Genomic DNA, 27,548 nt, shown 5'->3' with positions numbered 1-27,548 from the left:
CCCCCCCCCCCCCCCCCCCCCCCCCCCCCCCCCCCACCCCCCACCAGGGTTCAGCTCAGCCCAGGCTGTGCGTCTGGTGCCCAGTGCTTGGGACTAGGGCAGGAGGGAGCCTGGAGCAGCTCAGAGCTCCTGTTTAATTACTAATGAGTAATCAGTCAACATATAATTGAGGGCATGTGGCTGCGCTCCGTGGACCCTGCCGTGGGGGAGCAGGCTGGAACCCCTCCACACATGGCCCTGCATGCCTCCAGACTCCCATCTCTGGCCAGACACTTCTCTCACCCACCCTCCCAGGTTCACCCTGGGGCCTGGGCCTGGCTCTCTGACGTGTAGTCCCCACTCAGTCAGCCCCCAGGAACTTCCTCACTCAACGCTGCCCCAACTCCTTGTCCCTGCCTTCTCCACTGGGCAGAAGGCACCCATTCCTTGCAGTCAGAGGGGTCCCAACTTTGTGAGGGGCCTTGCCAGTCCCCCATCCCCACCTAGGCCTTGAGTACTTAGGACAAGAAGTTCCCCAAAAGAATCCACATCTCTCCTGCCTCCTCCATTTGGCTCCTGTATTCTGTCCTCCTCCATTGGCATTTTCCCCATTCTCCTCACCTACCCTGTAGAACCCTCTGGAGACCCTCCCCATCCCAGGCAGTCCCCTGTATTCTTCCTCCCAACTCCAGTGAGAGCTTCTTGGGTGATGGGAAGGCAGCATCCCTCCCTCTCCCTGCCCTCCACACCCCACCACAGCGGCCCGGGGAGGGAAGAGTGCCCAGGTTGGAGCGTCTTGGGTCTAGGTAGTCTGGAGGTGGGAGAAGCAGAAGGAGGGTCCTGCCCCACTGCCAGGCATTAGTGGACAACTCTTTAAGGCTGGGTGCTGCCCACGGTTCCTAGTAGTCTAATTAGCATCTATAGCATCGCTCGGGGCCCTGTGGGCCTGCTTGATCAGATTCACCCATGACCCCTCTCCCAAGAACAGTCTTGGACACTTTCATCAGCTCTCCAGATCTCGCACGTTCTCCACCCACACACCCCCACCCAGCACTGCCCAGCAAAGGACCTGGCACAAAGTATCAGTTGACTACAAAAATGACAGCAAACAAGATCAACACTTTCAGGAGCCCATCGTGTGTGTGAGGCAAGGGTCTGGCAAGCCTTGGCCTGCTCGGTCGCACGGCAGCCCCAAGAGGTAGGGGAAGTTGTCAGCCCCATTTTACAGAAGAGGAAACAGAAATTAGGTCATTTCCTGGCTCGCCCAGCCAGCAAGGGCTGAGTTAAGAGTCTGAATGTAGTGCCCAGGGGATATTTGGCCCTCATGGTTATTGAAGGGTGGCGTAAATAGGTGAGAAGGGGGTTAGGGACCTGGTGAGGGATGAGGCTCGGGCAGGGGTCAGAGGAGGGAAGTTGGAGGTGATGGAGTGTCAGGACCAGGAAAGGGTTCTAGAAAGCCATGTGAGGAAGGGGTGAGGAGGGGGAGGGAAAAGTGTGTGAGGAGTGAAGGGGGGGAGCCCAGGAGGAGTGAAGCGGGAGGAGTGCAACAGGAGGCGAGGGGGGTGTCAGGTGTTGGGGAGGGAGTGGGGGGAGGGGCACAGCCCAGGTAAGGGAGGGAGAGGGGGTGAGGGTTGAAAGGGCAGTATGAGGATAAAGTAGGAGCTGGGGAGAGTGTCAGGTGTGTGGGGGTGTGTGAGGTGGAGGGAGGGGAGGCGTGAGGGGGATGAGGGGTGAAAAGGCAGTGCGAGGACGAATGGGAGCTGGGGGGAGTGTCAGGTGTGCAGGGGTGTAAGAGGCACAAAGTGGTTGAGGGAGAAAGTGAGAAAGGTACAAAAAGGTGTGAGGATTCTGAAGATTCCTGAGGATCCAGAGGACCTAAGCAGGGGAGACCAGTGGAGGAAGAGGAATATGGGTAGCAAGGGGAGGGCTGGATAGGTCTGAGGGGTTTTGACAGTTTGGCTTTTGTCCCCGTCCACATCCCCAGCTGCTGCAGCCCCACCAGACCTGGCCTCACTGCCAGGCTCATTTCAGGGATGGGTGGAAATTTCCATTTCAGCAAAATCCATTTGTAAAGCCCTAGAGCTTCGAGCCTCATTCTGCTCTGCCTGCCTAGCTCTGCCAGCCTGGCTCTGGCCTGCCCAGCCAGCCCCACTCTCTATCCCAGACCTCCCTCTGCTCTCCCTCCCCAGCAGGCAGAGCCTGGGCTCAGGGCCTGGTCTCCCCCAGACTCCGCTGCAAACCCACCACTATAGCCTACAGAGGAGCCCACACCTCTTGAGTGTCTTGACATCCTGGGGTGCGGGGAATTGGTCACTGCCTTGCCCTCAGTTAGAATACCATCAGTTCACAGTCTGCCCCCACTGCCCCCCTTCTTCAAAATAATCCTATTTATAGTTTTTCATTTTATAAATAGGGAAATGGAGGTCCAGCAACGTAAAGCTACTTATTTGTCCAGAGCCACACAACTGGTACACAGCCAACGTACCCCCTTGCTTAGAGGAGGAATTGTCGGAAAAAAAAAAAAAGTCATGCAAACTTAGGTTCAAATCCTGGCTCTGTTGAAGACATGTGCCTCCAACAAGTGATTTCACTTCTTGGCACCTCAGTTTGCTCATCTGCCAAGTGGGGCTCATGACCATTCTCCCAGGCTGGTGTGAGAATGGTGAATTGACCACAGCCAGATACAGCAAAGTGGGGGTGGGTAGTAACAGCCACCGGGCCCTCAAGACCACAGGGCAGGCGGGAGCAAACACCAGTTCTAGATTCCTTTTCTTGTTCCACACTTTTCCCAGAACCACAGAAACTTCAGGGACCAGCAGGAATGACATGACCAGGGACTGAGGCTCTGGGTGGGAAGATGAGCTGTGGGCTCATGGGATAGAAAGTGATAGATAGCCTGGGCCATCTCACTCAGGCCTCTTATCAAAGCTTTCCTCCCTGAGTCCATAAGGAGTGACCACTCTGGACTCAGGGAGGAGGGGCAGGTCTCCCAGGTCCAAGGTAAAGTCCGGCACTGGGGGAAGGGCTGAGCTCCCCAGAGATAGCGGTATGGTCTGTCTTCCTCACTTCTGTATCCTGGCACAGCACGTGGCAGAAAGGTTATACCCGGCCACAGCTAGAGGCAGCTCAGGACAGATCTTAGTAGCGGGTACAGGGAAGGCACCAAGGGCCACCTGACCTAGCTTGGCCTCTGCCCCAGTCCCATATCCTAGGCACACCCTGTGGCACGTGCCCTGGCACATGTTGGAGCCAACCTCAGCTCTAGCACGTGCCCTAGCACATCCTCCAGCTGCTGCCCTCCTCCCCTATGCCCCCTCCGGAATCCCAGGCCCCATCTGCTCCACTTTCATGCATCTCCCCTGAACATCTGGACTGCTTCTGAAATCTGGCTCCTGGCTCCATCCAGAGGGAGCTGCTGGAGGGAAGAGGAGACTCCTGGGTCCCGTTAGTCCTGAGCTGGGGCCAGGGAAGTCTCCGCCTGACCACCCACTCCCAGCCTGCAGCTGCCAGAATGAACAGGCCTAATAGGACCCTGGTCCCTATCTCCTACTTTCCCTTCCCTTGGGCACCCACTCACCCGTAGGGTTGTAAATTTCCCCTTCTCTCATGCACACATAACACACCCTACACAGCCTCCCTAACGTCTGCCCAAGGGTCACTCCATTCTCTTGAAAAAAAAATATATATATATAACATGAATATACTTAATATCACTGAACGGTATACTTAAAAATGGTTAAGATGGTAAATTTTATATGTACTTTACCACAATTAAAAAATTGAAAAAAAATACCCCAAACAATAATCTGCTCATTTGTTTAGCTTTGCATTCTACACACAATGGTTCCCAGAGCTTCCCAGCAAGAGCTATGCTCCAGAACCCCACACCCCCGAGTACAGGCTGCTCTTCCCCCCCCCCCCCCATTCTTCTTGATGTAGTAGTGGGGGGCCTTGGATCTAGGGTAGCAAAATTTCGGAGTCCCAGTTCAGACTCACTCAGCCTAGGAGAGCCAGGCTAGGAATGAGCCTCCCCTTTGTGCCTTTCCCCACCATTTCTCCCTTAACCTCCACCTCACTGGCTCTCCCACCCTCTACTGGCAATTCAAGTTCTTTTGTTTTGGGAGAAGGCCTCTCCTACGGAGGATGCTCTCCATGGTCCTGAATCACCAGGCCTGGGGCAGACTTTCTTCTCCTTAGCTTTGGGGAGTGGGTCACATCTCCAAGGCATACTGACCCAGGTAAGGAAGGAGATAACAGCAGAAGAGAAGGCAGTGGAGAGACAAAACAGAGACAGAGAACATGAGACACAGAAGGACAGAGAGAAAGGGATCAACATGAGACTTCCAGGAGAAAAAGAAAGTGACTGTTGGAGACACCTGGGTGGCTCAGTGGGTTAAATGTCTGCCTTCGGCTCAGGTCATGATCTTGGGGTCCTGGGATGGAGCCCCACATTGGGCTCCCTGCTCAGCAGGGAACCTGCTTCTGCTTCTCCTTCTCCCTCTGCCTGCAACTCCCCCTGCTTGTGTTCTCTCTCTCTTTCTTTCTGTCAAATAAGTAAATAAAATCTAAAAAAGAAAGAAGAAAGAAGAAAGAAAGAAAGAAAGAAAGAAAGAAAGAAAGAAAGAAAGAAAGAGAGAGAGAAACTGTTGTTTCTTCTAAGGAAGGTAATCTTCCCTCTGGATTATTTGGGTGTGGGTCAAGGCCCCTCCCCCATTTTATGCAAATACCAGCTCCTGTTTGTCCCTGAAACTCTCCAGCTGTGCCACCTTCCAGTTCCTTCTTTCACCCTGTTTGTTGCCCCTCCCTGACTTGAGGTAGCTGTGTGTTGGTGACCACTGCTAGCCCTGGCCCAAAAGGCTCAGCTGTTGCTGCTTTCTCCCTGAAAGCTGAGAGAGACCTCTCTCCAGATTTCTCTCATCCCCTGCCTCTCCGGGAGTAGATCAGGGCACAGAGGCCTGTTCAGTCATCCTAAAAGTGCCACCCTCTGTCCCCTCTTGAGAAGAGGGATGACTGTAGCACTAGGGGTGGGAGGGTGGGCACTTACAGATGGACCCAGCCTGGGAGCCGCCAGGACCACTCCTGGAAGGAATGAGCTGGGGAAATAGAGAAGAGTGGAAGCGGTTTCCCGCTCAGTTATGGCTGTCATTATTTTTTTATTCATGTATTTTTTATTAAGGAGGAGATGTCGGCCTAATGAGCAAGAAGCCCAGCAGACTCTGAGGGGTGGAGCTGGGGGTAATGGGGCGCTATCCATGCACACAGTGTTCCCTCTCCAGCTGCAGGGGACCACCTCAGTGGTTTGAAGTTCCTAGAAACCTTTCCTCTTCTGGCTCCTTCTTCCTCTGCACTGCGCCTCTGCCTCTGCTGGAGGGCCCCCCAGCACACACCTATGCCCCTACGTCATCCCCCTACCACGGACTGAGAGGTTTCTCTCTCCTCTCCATCCCTACCAGGCTCTGGGGATGCTAGAACCAGAGATGGAGCCTTGAAAGGGATTAGGGTTAGGGTTAGGGTTAGGGTTAGGGCCACACAGGGCCACACAGGGCATCTGATCATTATGTGCATTAAATTGCTTTAGATGATACATTCCCCCTCCCTTTTTTTTTGGCCACTGACCTATGAAACATCCAGATCAGTTTCCCTATAGACTGTCCCTCCTTTCAGATGTCTGATTACTTTCTTGTGTGGCTTTACTTCCTGTAAACCAGAAATCAGATCTAAGGGCTAGAATAACTCAAGATAAATGTTTTTGGCTAGCGCACATGTGACATGATGTCATTTACTTCACTTTGCATCACATCAGAAGACATAATATTAATCCTTCCACCATTAGAAACACTCAGATGGACACCAGCTGATGATAGTTATGGTTTCTCCCTACCTTGATTCTAGAAAATAACATTTGTGGGTTACTCTGGCTCCAAACAAATGTTGATTATCCCATCAACTATTCTCCTGATGTTTTTTAATACTGGTCCATAATCTTTGCCTGATTATGGACTTTTAAAGATAAGAAAACTGAGACTCAGATTGGGGAAGAAAGTCACTCAAGCTCACACAATGGACAAACTAGGAATCTGACTAAGAGTCAAGTTTTTGTCCTCTTTCCCAACATACCGAGTCAGGTGCACATTAGGTGCTTGATACATATTTAAATGCATGAAAAGCAGTGAAAAAGGGGTTTCCCCAACCCCTCTCTATAAACTAGTCTGAGGTGGAAATGTTCCTGATGAGGCCCAACCTGCCTCCAGGCTACTAATGAGAGTGCCAGGCAGGCAGCTCAGCATGGTAACCCATGCTAACATTAGCTTTTTGGATCCTCTCAACAAACCTGCAAGGTATGCATTATTACTGCCCTTCCCCCCATTTTACAATGAAGAAAATAAGACCCAGAGAGGTAAAGTACTTGCCTAAGGCCACACAGCTAGTGATCAATGGAGCCAGGATTAGTTCTGATGATTCCAAATTCTAGGCGCTTTATAATCACCCTGATCTGGCCTCCCAAGCTGGTCTTCCTCCATCCTGAGACTAAAGAGTAAAATTAGCAAGAAGGTCTTTGGGTCTCCTCCTTGTGTGGGCTGGTCCTGACACTGCCTACAGCTCTGTAGCCATCTGTCATCATTAGCCAGGGCAACAGAGGGTTCCCTGGGTCTCCTCTGCTGCCCTCTACCCACAAAGCAGCTCTCCCCAGTCTGTGCAATTGCTGGACTCTCACCTGGTTCCTCCAGCCTCTGCACCCAGGGAATCCCTTACAAGCTCCATTCCCCCACCCCTCCCACCCTCACCCTCATGCCCACCCTAGGGCTCAACTCCCTCATCACAGCCCTTCACACTGCACAACAACCCACAGTTTAGGAAACACTTCCTTTTTCTCTTTGGAGCCCCACAACTATTCTGTGAAGGAGGCAGGGACTAGGGGCTCCATTTTACAGAGGCAGACATTGAGGCTTAGTGAGGAACGCTCTGGGTCCAGAGCTGGCTCATTCCTCCATCAATCAGCATTTTCAAAGGGGGATCTCGGTCCCCACCCCCACTCCCATGCCAGCTCAGGACTAACCCCAGAAAATGGTACTTTGCTGCTATGTGGAATGTGAGACTTTTCTCAGGCAGGGGTGGGCCGGGGAGGTGTGGTGGGTGGCGCTATGGCCTAAACCCATCTGGCCTGGAGCAGGGGCCATGGGGTCCACTCTGTATCCTCCAGCCCCCTCAGGGAGCAAGTCTCAGAAATGTCACCAGCACCTAAGGCATCCTGGGAAATGTCAACAAATGCTGATTTAGGTCCCTCAACAGAGGGTGGAGCCAGCATTTCTCTGCAGAGTCACCCTCCACCATTTCCCAGGAGCAGAAGGAGCAGAAGCCAAAGAGCCCTTACAGCAAGCCCAACCCCACCATTTTATAGATGAAGGAAACTGAGATCCAGACTCACAGAGCAAGCTGGTAGTTTTTTCTCTGGGAACACTGAGGGTCCTGATGGATCTCCGCTCACACACCCTATTCTTCATTCCCTCTTACTCTCTATCTTCTTCCAAGCCCAGGAGTCTGTACCCCCTTGAGTCAAGACACTGATTTCCAGCAGCCAGGGGAGCAGAGGGAGGGCCTGAGGAGCAGTTCAGGGCTGTGGGCTCGGCATTAGGGGCTGCAGGACGGAGAACAGCTTGAGTCAGCACTATGCAGGCCTCTGTCCTCCCCACCCCCTCACTGGACTGACACCTGGACCAGGCTCTTCCAGAAGAGAGAAAATAAAGGTCTTGCTGAATGGCAGAGCGTGGGCTGACAATAGTCTTCATGTGCTCTGGGCACCTGCCAACCTCTCCAAGCCCTGAGTGGCTGGCACTCCTGCCATCTCACCTCCTCCATGGACCCCCTTGCTTCATCATTCCCACACCCTAACCAGGGAGGGTGGCTTCTCACCTCAGCCCAGTCACGGCTACCGAGGCTCTGCCCATTGGTTTTCACCTCTACTGGTGAAGGGGCCCCGCCTCCCATCTCAGGGACTCCTCCCTGGAGCCCTGGGGAGTCTGGGTCCCCTGTTTTCAGCTGCAGAGTTCACAACTTTCTCTTTCCAGCCGGCTCACGGTTGTAGTATCCAGCGAAGGCTGAGCCCTCTCTGTGCTGCGTCTACCTCTGTTTGCATTGAGAAGAGTGAAGGGAGGGCCTGTCTGCATCTGTGCTGATCCTCCATGCCTGCCAGATCACAGGTGCACAGTCACTGAGGAAATAAACACTGAGATCCCAGATCAGGCCTGGACTTGACTTAATAGTCTGCACTCCTACCCTGGAACACTTTGCAGGTGGTCTTCCCCATGGATTGTAAGCTCCTTGAGGGCAGAGATCATATTTTCTGATTCACTTCTACATCTTTAGTGATTAACTCAGTACCTGGGCCCACAGTAGGCACCGAATAAATCTTCATGCAAGGGAATATGTAAATGGATGGAGAGACAGAGGGGCAGATGGATGGACGGACACATAAATGAATGAATGATCGAGGCAGGTTATTTTTATCCTCTTATTATGGTGGGGAAATAAGAAAGAGGATGGAAACCTGGAAAAGGCTTCCCAGATGTTAAGTGGTCGGGTCGGGATTTCAGTGCAGGGAAAGCTGGCCCAGGAAACTTACTGACCAAGGAGTAAGGTGACAAGGCTGGGGTGAGGGGCCCAATGGAGAAGCCTCAGGGCTGAGGCCCAGGCAGAGGGACCCTCTGCCCAGGAGGAAGGACTTTCCTGGAATTCTCTTGCCTCCAGGTAGAGAAGCAGGGAAGCCTAATTGGTTTTTTCAGCTCCTGGAGCTGAGTCCATAAATCACGGCTCCATTTAAGACACGGGTACCTCCTCTCTAGAGACCTAAGTGTGACTTGATACACATTCCCAGGGACATGGGGAGGCTTCCAGCCTCCATGCGCTGGAGCCCATGCCACCCTTGTCCAGAAGAGAAGACCCGGCTCCATGGGGCCTGCCAGTCTGCTACTGTGTCTGAGGTGTGCAGGCCCATGGGAGGAGCAGATGGGGGAAGGGGCCCAGGAAAGACAGAACCCAGGGAGGGGGACAGCAGAAGAGCGGCAGAGGCCCTGACAGCCTTTCTTCGGTGAATTCATTCCCATCCACCATTTCCCGAGCGCCTCCCTTGTGCCAGACACTCTGCTGGGCACTGTGACCCCTGGGATGGCTCAGATGCAGGAGAGGGGGAGGGAGAAGCAGCTACAAGGACAATAATCACAACACAGGTGATAAGAGCTGGAGAGGGATGTACAAAGTGCTCTGGCAGCTCAGAGCACCAGGCCATTCATTCTTCCCTGGTGGGGAAAGATTTTGGAACATGTCACGGAAGAGGAGGTGTTTTAGTTGGATTGGGTCTTTTCAGAGGTTGGAAGAAGGAGGGAAGGGTATTTTAGGCAAAGGAGTATGTGCAAAAGCAGGGGGTATGAGAGTAAGAACCAGAAAACTTCTGTATGACTGGGGCAGAGGGGAAGCAGGAGAAGAAACTGGACAGTGAGACTCGGGCCAGCATTTGCAAGACCATGAATGGTCCTACTAGGGAGCTTGGACTTGAGCCAGTCATGCGCAAAGGGGAGCCATTGAAGAATTTTAAGCAGGGGTGTGACAGGACTAGATTTGTGTTTTAGAAAGCCTTCTCTTGGGGAGATAGAACGAACCAGGACTATGGCCGAAGGACAGAGAGAAGGGAATGGATTCTGGAGTTATTTTGGAGGAAAAATGAGCAGGACTTCTTCCTTCCTAAGTAATTATTGTGGGCCTTTTTTCCTTTCTACCCAGGCTCCATGTTCCCCAGGGGAGGGAGCTGCTCCCTCCTTCCTCTGTTCTGGTGCGGACTTACGCATTCACAGAGCTGAATTATAGGGTCTGATTGACTGACAAGAACTGAGCAGCAGAGCTGGCTCCCAGTGGCTGGGGAGTCCTGCTCTGAGGATAGCTGGTGACTTCTCTGCAGTTCAGTCCAGAAGCCCCAGTGCAGGGTGAGGCTTAGCCCAGGCCTCTGGGGAAGGCCCATGAGGTCCTCCCCTCCCTCCTTTGCCTTCTCTCCCTTTCCTCCCTCCTCCTCCCCAGAGCCCAAGCTTTCTTGCTGGGAGGATCTCTGAGCCAGCAGAGCTGTGGATGAAATGGTTCGGTGGCTCCAGCCCAGCTGCTGCCATGGCAACCAGGCTGCCTGCCAGACCCACAGCCGGGAGCAGACCCAGCATTCCTGCTCTAGAACTACAATTCCCAGAATGCAAAGCACCTGGGGCTAGGCGAGAAACCCACCTCTTAGATGGGTATTTAGTCAGAGGCTTCCAGCTTGGAAGAGGACATATATGGGCAACCCCAGAGAAAGACAGTACAGAATATGGGAAACTGGGGGCCCAGAAACAAGGCATACTTCTGGGGGAGGCCTGGGAGCCAACGCCTCCTTATTGTGGCCCACTGGACATTCCAGAAGGAGGCCAATAGCTACAGGAAAGTGCAAAGCCTGAGGATGGGTACTAGTCCTGGTTTTGCCACCAGCCTGTGGTGTTGCTTGAAAACTTTCTTTCAAAAACCATTTACTACTCTTGATCTCCACCAGCACCTTCGTGGTCTGAGCCCAGGTGGCTGCAGTGGGCTACTTACTGATCCCTTTGCCTCACCCAAGCCCCTCCCTTCCTTCTTCATACTGAAGCCTGAGTGACCTTTTCAAAATGCAGTGCTGATTATATCTGTTGCCTGTGCCTGCCCCCCTGCTGTTTGAACTCTTCAGTGTTTGAACTGTTTGCTCTTAGATGAAGAAATAAACCCTTTACTTCACCTGACAAGGCCCTGCGTGGTCTGGCTTCTGCCTGCCTTCCAGCCTCCCCATTCATCCCACAACTCCAGACCTTCTGGTTTTTTAGTTCCTTCTAGAAGACATGCTCCTGCCTGCCACAGGGCCTTCGCCCATGCTTTTTTGTCTCTCCAGAACACTTTTCTCTACTGTTGCTCTACACAACCTTCTCCATCTCAGAGATTACACCTTCTCAGGAAATTTCCCTGGCCTACTTAACAAAACCAAATCCCCGTCTTATGTACCCTGGTTGGCAACATGAAACTCTACAAAGCACCTGTCACAGTTGTATAGAGTAATCTGTATGATTATTTGACAACTATCCATATCTCCACCAGATTGTAGCCTCTGTGAGAGGAGAGAGGGTGCCTTTTTGCCTGCCACTGAATCTTCAGGGTCTAACACTGTGCTTGACACACAACTGATGCTCAAGAACCATTTGTTGAACAAATCATTCTAAGTCTCAGTCTTCCCAGCTGAGTGCCCACCACATGCCAGGCATTGTGAGTGGTGGTGGCAGGGGTATGGTAGTGGACAAGACACAGGAGCTCCACTCTAGTAGGGAAGATAAACACTGAATATATAATGACAAGAGAGCTGACTGTTGCAAGCAGTAGAGGATGTCGAGCTGTGGTAGCAGAAAGCCAGGGGACCTGGAAAGGTCCAGCAAAGAAGAGAGCTGTGTGGGCCATGCCTGTGTCTGGTATGATGGGACTGTGACATCTGAGGTGGGGTGGGGGGAGCACATGCTGGGGTAGCAGTCAATCCATCCTGGAGTATACATTGCTGACAAGTCTGGGGGAGGTCCCCTGAAGAGGCAGGGAGCCTGGCTTGGGGCTTGAGGGTGGTCTGCTCAGCTTGCTTAGGAGGAAATGAGGCATGACTTACCAGCTGCAGAAACATCAACGTGTTAGAGAGCAGAGGCCTTTAAGTATGGGACAGGGAGGGGCCCTTCTCCTCCTCACATCTGTTGCTGCCTTCCTCTTCCTCCAGGCTCTTGGGTCAGGTGGGGGAACTGTCCCCAGCAGGCTCCCCAAAGGAAGGGGAGATTTTCTTTTGAAGTTGGGGGCTCTTGCACAAGTAACTCCCAGTGTGTGTGTAGAATGAGGTGGCAACTGGCTGGAAATAATGGATTTTAGCTTCCTGATTCCCCTGCAGGTATTCCAACCACAACCCTTATATACACACACATACACACACACACAGAGCAGCCTAAGCCCCTGGTTCTGCTGAGACCCCCCCTGGAGCAGGAGCATCCTGTTCACCCATTCCCCAGAATAGTGTTTCTGAAAGTGTGAACTTCAGACCCACTGCATCAGATCACGTGGAGTACTTGTGAAGATACAGGTTGCCAGGGGACTCTGATGCAGTGAATCACAGACCACATTTGGAAAAGCTTTGTTCTGGAGGATACCTAATTCTGTCCAAAGAACTAATGAAGCATTCCCTTCCCCAGAAATGTCTCCCGGAAGCCAGTCAGTGATGATATCCTTGGCAATCCCATCCTGGACCCCTGCCAGGAGGGCAAGCCAGCCCTGCCCCCTTCAGACCTTCCACCTCATGCAGTCAATAAATATTTAGCAAGGACCTACTAGGTGCTAGGTGCAGGGGTCCTAGGAAGAACATAGTAGCCATGACTCCTGCCCTGTGGGTCTTCTAATTTAGGAGTGAGGACAAATATTTTAAGAGCAAATAAATAAATAAACAAGAGAATAGTGGTAAGAGCTCTGAAGATGATAAAACAGAGCTATCAAAGAAAGTGGTGGGGGACCTGCTTAACGCAGGGGTTCAGGGAAGGAGGCCACCTTGGTTCTTGTGCAGAACAGCATTCTGAAAATGAAAGAAAAAACCTTTCCTCTCCCGTTGCTACTGTTTTTTTTCTCTAGTCTTTCTTTTCTTTACCTCGGCTTGGCACTGTTTCTCTGGTTAGACTCCCTCTTTGTCTCCTTCATTCTCTCCTCCTCTGCTTCCCTCCCTCTCTCTCCCATTGCCTCCCTCTTCATTGAATCCCACCTCCTGCTCTTCTGCTCCCTCCAGAGAAATGGAAGAAACCAGATCTCTCTGCCTCTTGGGCTAGCCAGCAGTAATTGAGCTGTGGGCTTGCTCAGCAGCTGGCCCTGAGACCAGGGCTAGAGGAGGTCGAAGGGGAGCTAGAGGTGGAGGGAGAGCTGGAGTGATGGGGAGCGGGGAGGGGTTTAGGGAGGGAGAGAGCACTCAGAGGGGCTGGAGGTGGCTGCTGAGCCAGGTAATCTAATCAGGGGGTGAGTCATAAAGATCACTCACTCCCGTGCACAGGACGGCCTAGGAAATCACATTAATTTGAAGAGGGTGTAAAATCCACGGAGAATTCCCCTCTCTCCACCACACACATGAAGATAAACTGTCTTCAGCTTCCAATATGATCTTACAACAGCTTGTCAGTGACAAAACAGCCTCAAATCCTCCCATTTATCAAACGGCCAATCCTGTTAGCAGCTTAAAAGAGACATAATTACCTGCGGCCTTTTGTGTGATTCTTTATACTAACGCCGTTTCCTTCTTCCTGGCAGCGTTCCAGAACGTGAGCTCAGAATTCATTCCTGGTGACTGGGGAGATCATCAGAGATGTTGAACTTGGGGGACAAGAGCGGATGGTTGAGGTGGGAAGTTCTGCACTGTGGGCAAGTCTTGGGCTGCGATGTGGGTTAGCACCACGGACAGAGCCAGGGCTGGGAGTGTGGGAGCGGCTGCCTGGATGGTGGGGTAAGGAGCCAAGACCAACCAGTGTGGGCAGAAGCCCGTGGGCCAGGCAGGAGCCTGGCAGGCATCTCAAAGACTAAGTTTCAGATGCCTTTACAGAGCAGCAGGGACTCAGCCCATGGCATATCAACACGGACCATAGGGACAAAGTGCAGAACAGGCTTGGCCTTGTAGATCAGTAATTTGGGTAGAATTCTTCACCCTCAGACAGAGCCAGGAGTCCCCTCTTTTGACTCCAATGTGGCTGACACATTCTGAGTTTTTCATGACTTCAGACTCTGCCATGCTGCTACTGGGGAGAATAATAGGGTTCCCAGCTAACGTTTACTGAATGCTTGCTATGGGCTAGGTCCTGTTCTAAGAACCTCATATATGTGATCTTAATTAATATAAACCTCATGAGAAATCTGTTCTATTATCCCATTTTATAGATAAGGAACCAGAAGGTGAGTGAAACTAAGTCACATATCCAAGGTCACCCCAGAACTAATTCAGACTCCTGGTCTGTGAGCTGGGCTGAATATAATAAGGCAGACTCTGGCCGTGATGAGAGATCAGGTCTATGGCTCTGGGTTGGTCTCTCTCCCTCTCCACAGTTCTTGCTATTCCTTAGCCCAATCAAGTCAGTTTTCTGTTCTCACTGCATTGGGGAGAGGGATGAGAAAACCACATGACTGATCTTTCCCTCCATGAGAAAAAAGACACCCTGGACACTGACTTCTCTCTGGCCTGGGCTACTCCACAAATTCATATTTCCATTCCCCCAGCCCCGCCCTCTCTCTGCTGGCCCCCAGGACCCTCACTTCTACCCATTTCAAGAGGCCTAACCCCATTCCCCCCCACTGCCCACTGCCAACCCCCTACTTGCTACTCCCCACCACTCCTTTTCATTTTCCAGCAGGCCCAAGGGAACCCTCTCTTGGGACGAAACCATCAGAGTCCATTTGGAAGCCAGATAAAGAGGTAGACAGTGAGACAGACAGCAAGAGACAGACGAGAGACAGAATGAAAATGAATTCTGAAGCGCCGTTGAGTTGATGATTGTGGTCAAATCCTACTGAAAGACGAAGTCAGGATTAGCGATCCGGGGGTATCTTACAGAATTTCTAGAATTCAGCTTTAACTCAGTTGGCTCCCTCTGCCCACCAGCCCTCCATCCTCACCCCCATCCTTCTCTGGAACTGCCTCCCAGACTGCATCCTTTCTCCCACCCCACCCAGCCTCAGGGCATTCATCACTTGTGTTAGTGATTTATCAAAGACTTTGACAGTCGCTGTTGGCAAAAATCGATCTGTGAAGAATGGGACCAACCCAGGGTCCCCTGTTCTCCTGAGCTCCCACCAACAATCTGCCCCAGAGGAACTCCAGAGCTCTGATATCAGCACTGCCCCCACTGCCCCACCCTCGCCCCAGCTTTTTTGGGTCCCTGGGTTCCTTTCTGTCCTCAGAGAGGAGAGAGAGGGAAAGAAGAGAGAGTGGTGAGTTAGTGCCTTCTCGTAGATGTTTATTTCGTTGTTTTTAAGTGAGAAAGTCCCAGCTCTATTAAATGCAATCAATAGTTGGCCCAAGAGAAGCTTCCCTTCTCTGAGACATTTGAAATCTGGGCAAATCATTTTGCCCCAATACAAAGTAATGTATCAATTTCCAAACCTTCTAATCAGTAGAGACCGTGGAGTCCCCATCCCTGCTAGTGCTTCTAGCTGCAGTGCATGTGCGTACGTACGCACACACGCACACGCACACACACGCGTGCGCACACACGTGTGCACACACACACACCCCTGTGCACAAACTCCTCCATTCTCCCTGCAAACCCCCTTCCTCCTTCCTCCCTCCCTCTTCCCAGGGACTGCAGAATGTCTTCCCCCTCAGCTCAGCCTCCAGGCTGGGTGCCATCCTCAGTGTGTCCAGCCCAGTCTGTGTGCTCCGGGCCTGGGGAGGCTGCAGGCCCCTGCAAGTCTGTGATGCTTAGCCCTGGGGAGGTGGAGGTGGGCATGGGCCCAGCCACAGAACACTGCTGAGTGCACTTCTCTTCACCCAGGTAAAAAGCCAAGTTAGGGGGATTTCTGTTCACAGACAGAGCCCAGGACTGGAGCCAGGGGGCTGGACGGGGCCCAGGGCCACCAAAATCATCCACTAGGACCTTGGCTTTGGTCTCCAAGGAGCAAGCAGGATCAGCTGTCTGGAGAAGGGTTTGCTGGTTGAACCTGGGGATGATGTCACAACATTCTCCTGCCCTTGAGGACAGCCTGTGTCTAAAGGGAGAAAGCGACCGCAGTGAAATCACCTTGCAACTCACCCTCGAGCTCCCAGGAAGAGCGGCTGGGGCCTTTGCCGCTCCATTAGATTGGATTCTCGGCAGGTCTTTTGTGGCCACCAGCTGCAGTGGCCAGATAGGCCACCGACCTTTGGGGAAGGGCCACGTACTGAATGGCTGATTCAGATGCTCTCCCTACAATGGACTCTGCACATTGCTTCCTCAGAGAGCGGCTGAGGAAATTGCCTGAGCGAGCTGGGGGGCCTGCCCCACACAGGAACTCAGGAGCACAGATGGTACATAAGTTATCGGAGACCTCCGCCCACACAACAGTCAATCCAGGGGCCTTACCCTGACCTTCCGGGCTCCCCTTCAGGCCTAACCTAAAACCTCCAACAGACCTATAAAAGCATGCCTAGTACTCTGTAAATATGTGTGCAATCAATGAATGGGTGCAAATCTCTAGTTCTGCCCCTGCCTTGTGCCTTCTTTCCCCAGATCTCTCACAGCTCTTCCAGGGCTGGGGCCAAGGATTTTGCATATCTTTGGAGCCCTCATAGTTCTTCACCCAGGGCTCTGCTCAAAGTAATATTAAACTAGAGTGAGCACAGTGCCCTATGGTTTACAAGGCATTTTAATATTTACTGTCTATTCTGCAGTAATGCTGGGGAGTAGGTATTATCTTGTTTTATACTGAGAGAACCCAAGGTTCTGTAGGGACCAAAGGCAGGCTGCCCCAAACGTGCCACTTTGGTATACTAATTATTCAAAATAAAAGTTCCTTAAGAGACAGCCTGGACAAGAAGGACACTCAGACGCTTCTCTGTCTCCCTGAGAGCAGGAAATAAATCTCCCATGTGAAAGGTGCCCTGTCTGTACCAGGAGGTAAAGGGACATCTTTATCACCAGAGATGGGAAATTTAGAGCCGAGAAGACTGTCTAAACAACCCTTGTTACTTATTACTAACTTACTACCCTGGTCCAAATTCCATTGAGAATTCCTTACTAATGGAAGCTCCCAAAGTTAAGTTTTCTTTGTCTTGTCAATTCCTCACAAATGTATTGTCTCTTGGTCTAAGAAGTATAAAAACTGCCTGCCTTGCTCATTTCTTTAGGTCTCAATTTCATTATTGGGCCTCCGTGCCCACATAATTAAACTTTGGGGTTTTTCCTCCTGTTAATGTGTCTCATGTAAGTTTAATCCTTAGCCCCAAGACCTTGAGGGTAGAAGAAGAAATTTTCCTTCCTTTTAGTTCAAAGAGGTGAAGTCATTTGTCCCAAAGCGCACTGAAAGTGAGTGATAAACTGGGATCCAAGTTCTCTGAATCCACATCCTAAAATCTCCCCCATCCTTCACTCACTCCCCAGACACATGCGGAGCATCCTTCCTCCTTCGTATGGCAAATGTTAAGATTTTTTTGTGGCAATCGAAAACCAACTGACATTATCCCCCTTCCTCCAGTTGGGAAATAGAGACTCCATGGTGAAGTGATTGGCCCAAGGTAAGACAGTAAATAGGAGGTGGATGGAGATTAAACCCAGGCCTCTGATCTCAACTCGGGAGTCTTTCCCATTGCACCCCAGGGCACATTCACAAGGGGCTTGCTATATGCCAAACACTGTCCTGCAATCTTCACATCTGACGTGGTTCTCTTAGCACTCCCTTCTTTTTCTTTTCTTTTTTTAGGATTTTATTTATTTATTTGAGAGAGTGCACATGCGTGTGAGGAGGGGGAGGGGCAGAGGGAGAGGGAGAAGCAGACTCCCTGCTGAGCAAGGAGCCCGACCTTGGCTTGATCCCAGGACCCTGAGATCATGACCTGAGCCGAAGGCAGACGCTTAACCCACTGAGCCACCCAGGCGCCCCTAGCACTCTCTTCTATACATGAAGAAAACAAAACTTTATAAAGTCCAGTATCTAGAGGCCAAGCTGGGATTCGAACGGTTTCTCTGACTGCCGAATTTGAACTCTAAGTTATATTGGCTTACTGATGATGATGAAAGCACTCACTACACATCCAAATCACCAGTATTTATTGATTGAGTGACTGTTCACTATAGATAGAAGGTTCATAGCACAGCTAGGAAGATAAGCTGTAAATTCTGGACTTCTGGGCTGGCAGCTGGCCCTTGGTCGCCCTATCCCTCACAATACCCTCTGTACCTAATGAGAACTGCCCACATTTCCTGAGCACTCACTTCATGGCAAGCACTGGGCAGGGCCCCTTACGTGCACTCTCTCTTCGGATCTACGTCATAGATAGACTTTTCCTCATTTGAAGGGTGTGGAAACCAAAGCTCAGAGAGATCCAATCACTTGTCCCTGGTCACACAGCCTATCAAAGAGACATCAGCGTAGAAGTGCCATCTCTCTCTTCCATCTTGCAAGCCAAGTGGGGACAGCACTCCAGTCCTAGCTCCCCACCAGGGAGTGTACATGGGGATTATAAATACCACTTCCCTGGGAGTTCGAGAAGAGAGTAGGACTATGGCACCAAGGGCCACTGCAGCTGGAGTGGGTGCCCAGTGCTACAGAGAGTCGAGAGGAGCATAGATCCAAGACTAAACCCTGCTGGGAGATGGGTGGTAACTGAGACTCATTGACGAAGTGATTAGGAGAGCAGCTGACTTTTGGGAACTTCAGTGACATTACTGGCGTGGACCCCCCAACCCCACCTCTCTAAAGCCTCCCCCAGAATGGGCCGTTCCCCCACCCAGAGAATGGATGCAACACGAGCCCGCTCCAGACTCGCCCCAATTGCTTCGCACATTGATGGATGAAAGTGCCTCTGCAAATTGGAAAAATAACTAATGCGCTACCGCCGGACCCTGCCGCCCGTGAGTGGAGGGGGCCCTTCTGGGTTAACCCAAGAACTAGGAGGAATCAATCCCTTCCAGAACCACCCAAAGCGGCAGCAGGGAGAGGCTGCCAGCCTGGTGAGGGCGGAATTACATTTCCTACAGGGTATTCTCCATGTCGCCTCTCATCACCATAATATTTACATCAAATGCAAAAGGCCTCTTTGGAATAAAACCCTGAGGTTGTAAATGCCAAACCCAAGAATGTCAGCGAATGTAAAAGATCAGGTTCTTGGAGCAGCAGTCTCTCCCTCCCGGCCAGGCAATGCCGGCCACAACCCCCTGGCGTGACCGAGACCGGGTGGGCTCCTGAGCAGTCACGAACCTCAGTGAAGATCAGGAAAGGCTGGGAGCATGCAGGGAGCTTAAGGGTACCCAGCTCTGGTCCAGAGATGCCAGGCAGCCTTGTCTCTTCCACCTGGCTTCACGCAAAGTCTGAGAAAATGTGTCTACACATAGTTCCTATGCAGAAAGGCAGGCCAGGTCATCTCATGGACAGAGAGAGAGAGCCTCAGGGATCAGTCCTCCATGTTGTGTGCAAACCAGCAGCCAAGTTCTCTGCCCAGTGTGCCCCCTTACTCCTCTAGCTACCCCCTGGGGCCCAGGAAAGCTTTTCTGAGGTCATTTGTCCATCAAACATTTACTGAGCACTTACTAAGCACCAGACCCTGGGGATAGAATGGTGAACACTCCAAAGGAGCTTATGTTCTAGTGGACAACACACAAGGAACAAGTTAACACATAAATAACTTCAGATACTAAGTGGTGTAAAGAATAGAAATTGCGATGAGGGGATAGAGAAGGAAGGAGGCAGGCCAAGGTTGCCCGGGGAAGTCAGGGAAAGCCTCTCCAGGGAGGTGGCATTTGGCCTGAAGAATGCAAGGAGCCAAAGAGGGGGACAGCAAGTGTAAGAGTCTTGGGAGGAGAATGGGCACCTCTGCTAGAGGAACAGAAAGAGGCCTGTAGCAGGTTCAGGGGAAGTGATGGGGGTGGGGGGAGGGGAGGTCAGAGGTGCAGGGTCTTAGCCAAGGGAAGGAGAAAGTGGGAAACCATGGGAGCCATTTAGGCAGGGGATGACATTATGTGATTTACATTTTTAAGTTCCTCTCAGATAATGAAAGTCTTGGTTGAGTTCTGGTTTCACAACTCATTCACCGTGTGATCTTGGGCCAAGTTCCTGCATTATTAAACCTTAGTTTCCTTAAGAACTTGCCGGGCAGTCAGAGGATGACATGAGCTAACATGCACAGTGTGTTTTGTTCCGGACCTGGCGTCAGTAGGTGCACAATTAATGTCCCACACTGTGTCTCTCCTACTCTGTCTTTCCTCTGGGCCCTAGCCTGGGCCCCATCTCTCTGCGGCTGTCCACACTATGTGCATCCAGAGCTTACTGGGGGCCCCGCCCCTTGGGTGACAAGAGATCAGACTGCAAGGACTCTGCGGGGGCCACAGGCTGTCCTTGGAGTGGCCAGGATGCCTGGGCATATTTGCATGCAGAACCTGCATTTCCATGTCCGTCGCTGTACCAGTAGGGCGGGGAGAACATCCAGGAGAAAGGTCATCAGTGCCACCCAATGTGGTGTTCCTCTCCACTCATCTGCATTCCTCCCCAAGTCCTTTGTGCCTAATCTTTGACCCCAGAAGTTGCCTGAGGAGGAATGAGAAAAAGCAACTGGTGGTGGGAGCAACTGGAGGGAGCAAATGACAAAGGTCCTGTCGGGCAGTTTGGAGACGAAGCCAGGGCCAAGAGCAGCCTGGGTGACCCCCACTCCTTCCGGGAGCTGGGCTCACACAGCATCCAGCTCCAGAGTGGGGAGGGAATGGCAGCTCGGAGAGAGAATCACCCAGCAGCCTGGGTAGCCACTTGTCCACTTGACTGTCCTCAAGGGACAAGGCGCTTCTCTTCCTTCCCTCCCTCCCTGCACTGGGCTCCACGGAAAGGATGTGATGAGGTTAATTAATTGCTTATAGAAAGTTCTTTAGAAGGAGGAGAGGGAGCAAGGGAGCTGTTATGTCTGGGAGCCAGAGGGTTCTCGACACAGTATTAGCAGTGAAGTCCTGTCGGCTACAACAGGGGTTTGGGGGGGCAGCAAAGCAAGGTGGGGGGTTGTGACAGTGGGTACAGGCAGGCACTGGGCAGGGACGGGAAGACAGTGGGGCAGCAGAGGAAAGGGGCATGGGAGAGGTCTCAGAGAACAGCCTCAGGCAAATCCCCAATCCAGGAATGTTTGGGGAGCCCCCAGGAGGAAGAGTTTGGTTGGGCAGGGCTGTGCGTGTGGGGGAGGCCGTGCCTCCTTCTCTTCCCACCAGCTGAGCCTGATGGCAGGAGCACAGCCACCATGCCTCTACTCCACCCCCAGCCCTGAGCCCTGAGCCTTGGGAGAGCCTCTTCCCTCCCTCTTTTAGGGATCAGCATACTTCCTTATCCATGAGAAGCTCTCCTGCTCATCCAGCTTCTCAGAAATTTTGTTGCCCAACAATATCCTCAGTTTTACCTGTGGGTCAGCATCTTCACCCTACCCGGAGGCATTAACATAGGGCAGGCTGGGGGGCGCCTGGGTAGCTCAGTCGGTTAAGCATCTGCCTTCAGTTCAGGTCATGATCCCAGGGTCCAGGGATCAAGCCCTGTGTCAGGCTCCCTGCTCAGTGGGGAGCCTGCTTCTCCCTCTCCCTTGTGTTTGTGCTCTCTCTCTCACTCTCTCTCTCTCAAATAAATAAAAAAAATCTTAAAAAAAATAAAAAACGTAGGGCAGGCTGGCAGCAGGCAGAGAAAGCTAATGCTGCAGGAACCCAGAGGGTACTGACTCAGGTCCTGAACAGCTCCAATTCCTTCAACAGAACCTTTGCAATTCTCCTTGCACACCCTTTCCTCCCATCCCCAGCCATACAACCACCCTGCTGCATCTCCAAGACTTCGTCCTGAATGTGAACCATGTAAGGGCTGGGGAGTCAGGTAGCTCACCTCGAGGAGCTTCCTTAGGTTACAAGCTTCCTCCAGAAAGCACCAGCCTCCACCCCTCCCATCCTGTCCTTAACACTGGCTCCGTCTGTTCTACCAGCCCTGTCAAGGACAGCCCCCTGCAATCTGACCATGGCACCAGCTGGCAGGGCCCGAGGCTGCACTTGACATCCCGATCCAACCATATTCTCGGAGAGGAAGCAGGTTGAGAGTTCCGCATGCTTGCACACACCTGCACATACCATGCACACACTCCCTCCCTCAGTGTCAGCCTAGACTAAAGAAGTGGTTCATAGATTTCCTGGGTCACAGACCCTCTGGCCACGATGAAAGCCAGACACCCTCTCCCCAGGAAGGTGCATATATATATGTTTTGCATGTCCTATCAGGAAGGCCTGGAATGAGGGTGGCGCTTCCCCTGATTGCTGCCCTCAGTAGCAATCCTTGCCCACAGATTGGGGTTCCAGGCAGGTGGGGATTTGGCCAAATCCCTGGGTGCCCTTTTATGGGCTGAGTTTTGGGGACTCCCCAGGAGTAGCACCAGTGGGGTTGGGCTAAGAGGCAAGACCAACTTCAAGGCCACCTCCAACTCTCAAACGTAAGGACTCCACAGTTCTGTCCACACACGCCTTCTGCTCACCGAGGCAGACCAGGCACAGTCCTTCCTGCATGGTCATCTTGAAACACCGCAGGTGAGCTCTGAGCTCTGGGTGTCTACCTGAGTCATTACATGGTCTGACCAGGATTTTGCCATCTACAGCGAGCACCAACCACGTAGACAAGGAAGCTGGGCTCTGCCTGGCTTCAAAACTTCATGAGACTGGGCACAAACCCCCTGCTTTGGGTTCAATTCACACCTGAGACCATATACATGCACTGGCATGCAAATCACATGCACACAGATCAAGACACACACAAACGATGTGAGAGCATGCAGAAACATGCAAATCATAAACACGATGAAAAATGCAAAACTCCAAAAAGCATATACAGGAATACACCAACTGTTCGCATACACACAATCACATCACGCAAGGCACATGTAAACACATTCATGCTCTAACATGTAACTCCCACTCCCACCTCCTAGAGACCATTCCAGTCCTATTAACTTTCTGTTTCTCTCTGCTATGCTCTCTCTGTAGGCTGCTCACCGTGACAGAGTCTCTCTTCCCTCCCTTTCCTCACCTGGCAGATTCCTAGTTAGCCTAGTAAGCCTCTGTATTAGGGCTTTCCTAGGGCTGCCATAACAAAGTGCCACAAACTGGGTGGTTTATAACAACATAAATTTATTCTCTCAACAGTTCTGGAGGCCAGAAGTCCTAAATCAAGATGTCACCAGGGCTGGTTCCTTTTGGGGGGCTCAGAGAGAAAATCTGTTCCATGACTCTCTTCACTTCTGGTGGTTACAACCTTTGACATCCCTTGACTTGTAGAGACATCACCCCAATCTCTGTCTCTGTAGTCATCTGGCCTTCTTTCCATGTGTGTGTCCAAATTTCCCTCTTCTTATAAGGACACTAGTCATTGAATTAGGGCCCACCCTAATCCAGTATAACCTCATCTTAACTTGATGATGTCATCAAAGATTCTATTCCCAAATAAGGTCATATTCACAGGAACTGGGGATTAGGACTTGAACATATCTTTTTGGGGGACACAATTTAATGCTCAACAGACTGTTAGCCAAATTTTTTCTTTTTCTTTTCTTTTTTTAAGATTTTATTTTTACATAAGCTATACATTCAACATGGGGCTATAACTCACAACCCTGAGATCAAAAGTCATACACTCCACTAAGCCAGCCAAGCACCCCCAAATTTTTCCTTTGTCTATGAGTCCTTCCCTGACCTTCTCCCTAGACTGGCTAAAGTACTCTGCCATGTGCCCCCCCATCACAGCACTTAGCTCATATTACTGTTATTGCTTCTTTAATGGTCTCTCTTCCCAGCTCTGAGGGGCTGAGCAGTCTATTCCCTTACTCACCAATGTAAATCTAGCACCTGGGGTAGCGCTCAGTTGTGACAAGGTCTCAATATATGCTTGTTGAATGAGTTAAACCATTTACATACATGGCACAAATGTTAATCATATATTCATAAACACATACTGCACATATGTGTACAAACATGCAAATCAAGCGTATACACAGACACATGAAAACTATATACCCATACAAATCCAGGCCTTGAACGCAGTCCAGCAAGTTCTAATTAGCCAGCCAATCATGGTTGAGTTCCAGAAAAGTCCATCCCTTCTCTGAGTGCACTGGGAGAGGCAAAAAAGGGTCACCTATGGTCTCCCATCCTCAAGAGACTGACAGACTAATTGGAAAAACAAGACCAATATATGATGAGAGATACTACAGTATTTAGTTCTATTTTGTGAGCTATGGAGGCTCAGAGGAAGGAGCTCCTGTGGGCTGGAGTAGTCAAGGGAGGCTCCCTGGGGGGGAGGTGAAGGCTGAGCTTGGCCCTCCTGTGTGGGTAGGATTTAGACAGAGAGGAGAGAGAGGAGAAAAGATAGCATGTGTAAAGGCCCAGGGGCCTGCTCATGGGCACATCTGAGGGGAGGAACCCATGCTAGTAGCTGGGACATTGAGGGGAGATCTGGATGCCGAGGCTACCAATGCCAGGCTAAGGATCTCTAGCTTCTCATGGCACCATCAGTCTCTTCGGGCCAGGTGCAGGGAGTCATTTCTCTTGTGTCCTGTGACCCGGGCTTCAGGGAGCTGGGGGCAGGCAGGGCTATGCTAACTGTGTACCTCAAGCCATGGGAAGATGGGGTAGTCCCTGGCAGGGCTCCTCTCTCCCCTCAGAAGCTGTGGGTAGCAGCAACACCTGCTGGAAGAACAGGGTCAAGCTGAATGACGGGTCCTTCCACCCACTCCTTCCCTGGGAGAGGTTAGTGACAAGCTGGCAGAAAGCTTCAGGGATACCTTCGTTGGCAAAGCAGCCCCTGTCAGCCACCCACCGATGGCCGAGGGGGAGAGAGAAAGCCTCACAAAGCTTCCTCCCAGGTCCTGAGCCCTGGCACCAAGTCTCCTAAGGGACGGGCCATGCGGTAATAAGAGGCGCAGCAAGGAAGAGGGGCCGAAGGGCCCACCCTCACCAGGGAGGCTGGAGAGAGAGTGAGCTCTTCCTTTTGGTACTGGAAGAAGTGAGAGTTTATTGTCTCACACTGCAGGGACAGAGAAGGGCTGAGTCTGGAGCTTGAGAAGCAAATATAGGGCTCCTATTACCTGACAGCCCCCTTCTCTCACTTTGAAATTGTCCATTTCCTAGGGACATGGAACCAGAAGTAGTAGTTGTCACAGGCGAAGTCACTAAAAAAGGAGTTGAGACTGCAGGAAGAGGAGAGGAGCTAGGGGTTCAAGGATAGGAAATCTGGCCTGAGCACCTTTTTACCATAGACACTCTGTCCCTTCATATGCTGCTCAGAAAGACCCCTTGTGGAGAGGAGGAAAGAGAAAAGCATACTCTGTGTTTGGAAGGTGAAGTGGTTTTCTTAAACCTGCAGGATAGGCTTCTAGAGAACCGTTCCCTGGGGGCACCTGGGTCAGTCACTAGGGAGCATCTGGGCCACCACGTGGAGCTGGAGCCAGGGAAGAGATGGACACTCGCTGGCTCCCGGGCATCATCGGTGGCTGCTTGCTCAGCAGTGACACTGGACGCAGCCCTCGTGCAGGAAACAGGAGCAGGGTGGGTGGAATCTGAGGCCAACATTCTGCGTTTGCTTTATGGAGGAGCGGGGTACGCGTAACCCCGGAGAGCCAAGCTCCCAGATTCCCCCGAGCCCCCCACAAGCCTAGGAAAGTCAGAGCCCACTGTCCACCTCCTCCTCCTCTCTAGAGAACCAGTTTCCCAAGTCACGACCTAGACAAGGGGATTGGTGAGGGTGGGGTGGAGGCAGTCCTAGATGTCACCCTCTCTCCTCTTCCTCTTCATCTGGCCCCAGACCACCTCATGGCTGCCGGGCCCCAGGAGCTTCTGTGAAACCCCATTTCCTTTCCATTCAATGACACAGTCCCTCCCTCAGACTCTGACTTCTGTCCCACATCCTGATCATTTCTAGGCCAAAACCCCTAGCCATCAGGATCACAGAAGCCTGCTGGCCCTGCAGCTCCAAGTGGGGAGGAACGCTAATTTGCATTAACAGAGACCAGGTCAGCAGCTCACAAAAGATCCTCTCTTCTTGACCAGAGTCATGCCTGGGGCACAGCCAGCTTCTGGTGTCTGCTCATGGGGGGAGGGGCTCCTTTGGATGGTGGCCAACAAAGAGAAGGGGGTGCCCCACTGGGACTCTCCTGCCAGCGCTCACATACACTCTGCGAGAACATGGCCCTTCTTGCTGTCCCTCAACGCAGCCCCTCAGGTAGCCCAGAGCACACTAGGGACGTGGTCGCCTTAAAGCCCACCCTATATGCTCCTTCTAATCTGATCTCACCTGGAGCAAAAAGCTCTGACGTCAGATTGCCTGCACTGATATTCCAGTACCACACGTAATATATGGGACCATGGACCAAAAAATGGCGCCTCTGTTTTCTTGTCTGTGAAGAGGGAATAATACCACCTACCTCACTGGGTTGTCATGAAGATGAAGTGCTATCCATAAAAAGCTCCTAGCATGGTCCCCAGCATGTAGTAAGCACTCATTCCATAAATGGTAATTGCAGTTATACGCTTATGATTATTATTTCTTGGACCCACTTCCCTTTGTTGTAGGAAGCTCCCATTTCAGGACTTCCACGTTGAGCATAGAGAATGAAACAGGGCAGGCACCCCAGAGAAATTTGTTGAACAGATGGAAGGAAAGGAGGGAGGGGGGCAGGAGAAAGGAAAGCGGATGTATTTGCCACTGTAAAACCCATTTTATGTGTGGACAAGAAAGACTCCCATTCAATCCTCCATCTAACAGACTGTCATTGCCTAGAATTTCACCAGCGTTGATTCGTTCCTTTGAGTCTCCTTTAAGATGCAAACAATCACACTTTAGTTTGAATGAGTTATAAGACTGACTGATGAAAAGAGGTGGACTGAAGCCCTGGAGCTTCTGTGGGGAGGAAGAGAATTTTGATGTGGAAAGTGCCAAAGGGATCATACAATTTTGCAGGAGGCTGGCTCTCAGAAAATTGAGTGCAGGACACTGCAATTTCCCTTCGTAACAGTTCAGATGTGACTGAACCTCATATGCAAGGATGTCTTCCTTGTCTCTGTCCTAAATCCTTCATGCTATGGACTATAGAACAAAATGATCATCTATTTCTCCACATTGTAAGCCCAGCACAGAATGTATGACTGTTTTTGTTCCTGAAGATTTTCTTTTTCTCGAGGTATGAACTATCCACATGCAATCTCAACCCTAAAGTGATTTTGATTTACTGGGGAAATTTGAAGACTATCTCTTGCCAGTCTGAGGTTAAACACAGAGGAAATTTTAAATGCAATTTTCCCGTCTGAGAAGCAGTTACAATATTTTTAAGCAATTGAAGCTTCAAAATTTCAAATTCAACATGCAGTTAGGCCTCCACCACAAGAACTACAGATTTTGCAAAGTTTACAAAAGAGTGGAATATCTCCGAGGCTTTTCCCAAGTGCTGAATCTTTGAATGTTTCATGAATGAAGATGTTCTGGGAGACTAGGTGCAGTTTTACTGGCATTTGGCTTTTGGCTGGGGCCTTTTAAAGCAAATGTTACGTGGGGACAAAGTAAGAAGAAAGAAGCCGTAACAAAGTATCAGAACAATAATACATTTTAAGAGCATTATTTATCGACATGTATTGGCGTTTGGAATTAACAAACACTCCGGTCCATCCTCATTGAGCGTTTGCAATAAATTTAAAGGGCTTGTCTTGCTTTTGGTTTTCATAAAACCAAAAAAAATCTTAAAAAAAATAAAAAATAAAATAAATAAATAAATTTATTTATTTAACTAGGATCCTTGTGTCGTTTCGCAGAGG

The sequence above is a fragment of the Neomonachus schauinslandi genome, chromosome 7 (genome assembly GCF_002201575.2).
Source record: "Neomonachus schauinslandi chromosome 7, ASM220157v2, whole genome shotgun sequence".
In the NCBI taxonomy this organism is placed as follows: Eukaryota; Metazoa; Chordata; class Mammalia; order Carnivora; family Phocidae; genus Neomonachus; species Neomonachus schauinslandi.
Note: the sequence above shows the minus strand (reverse complement) of the source record.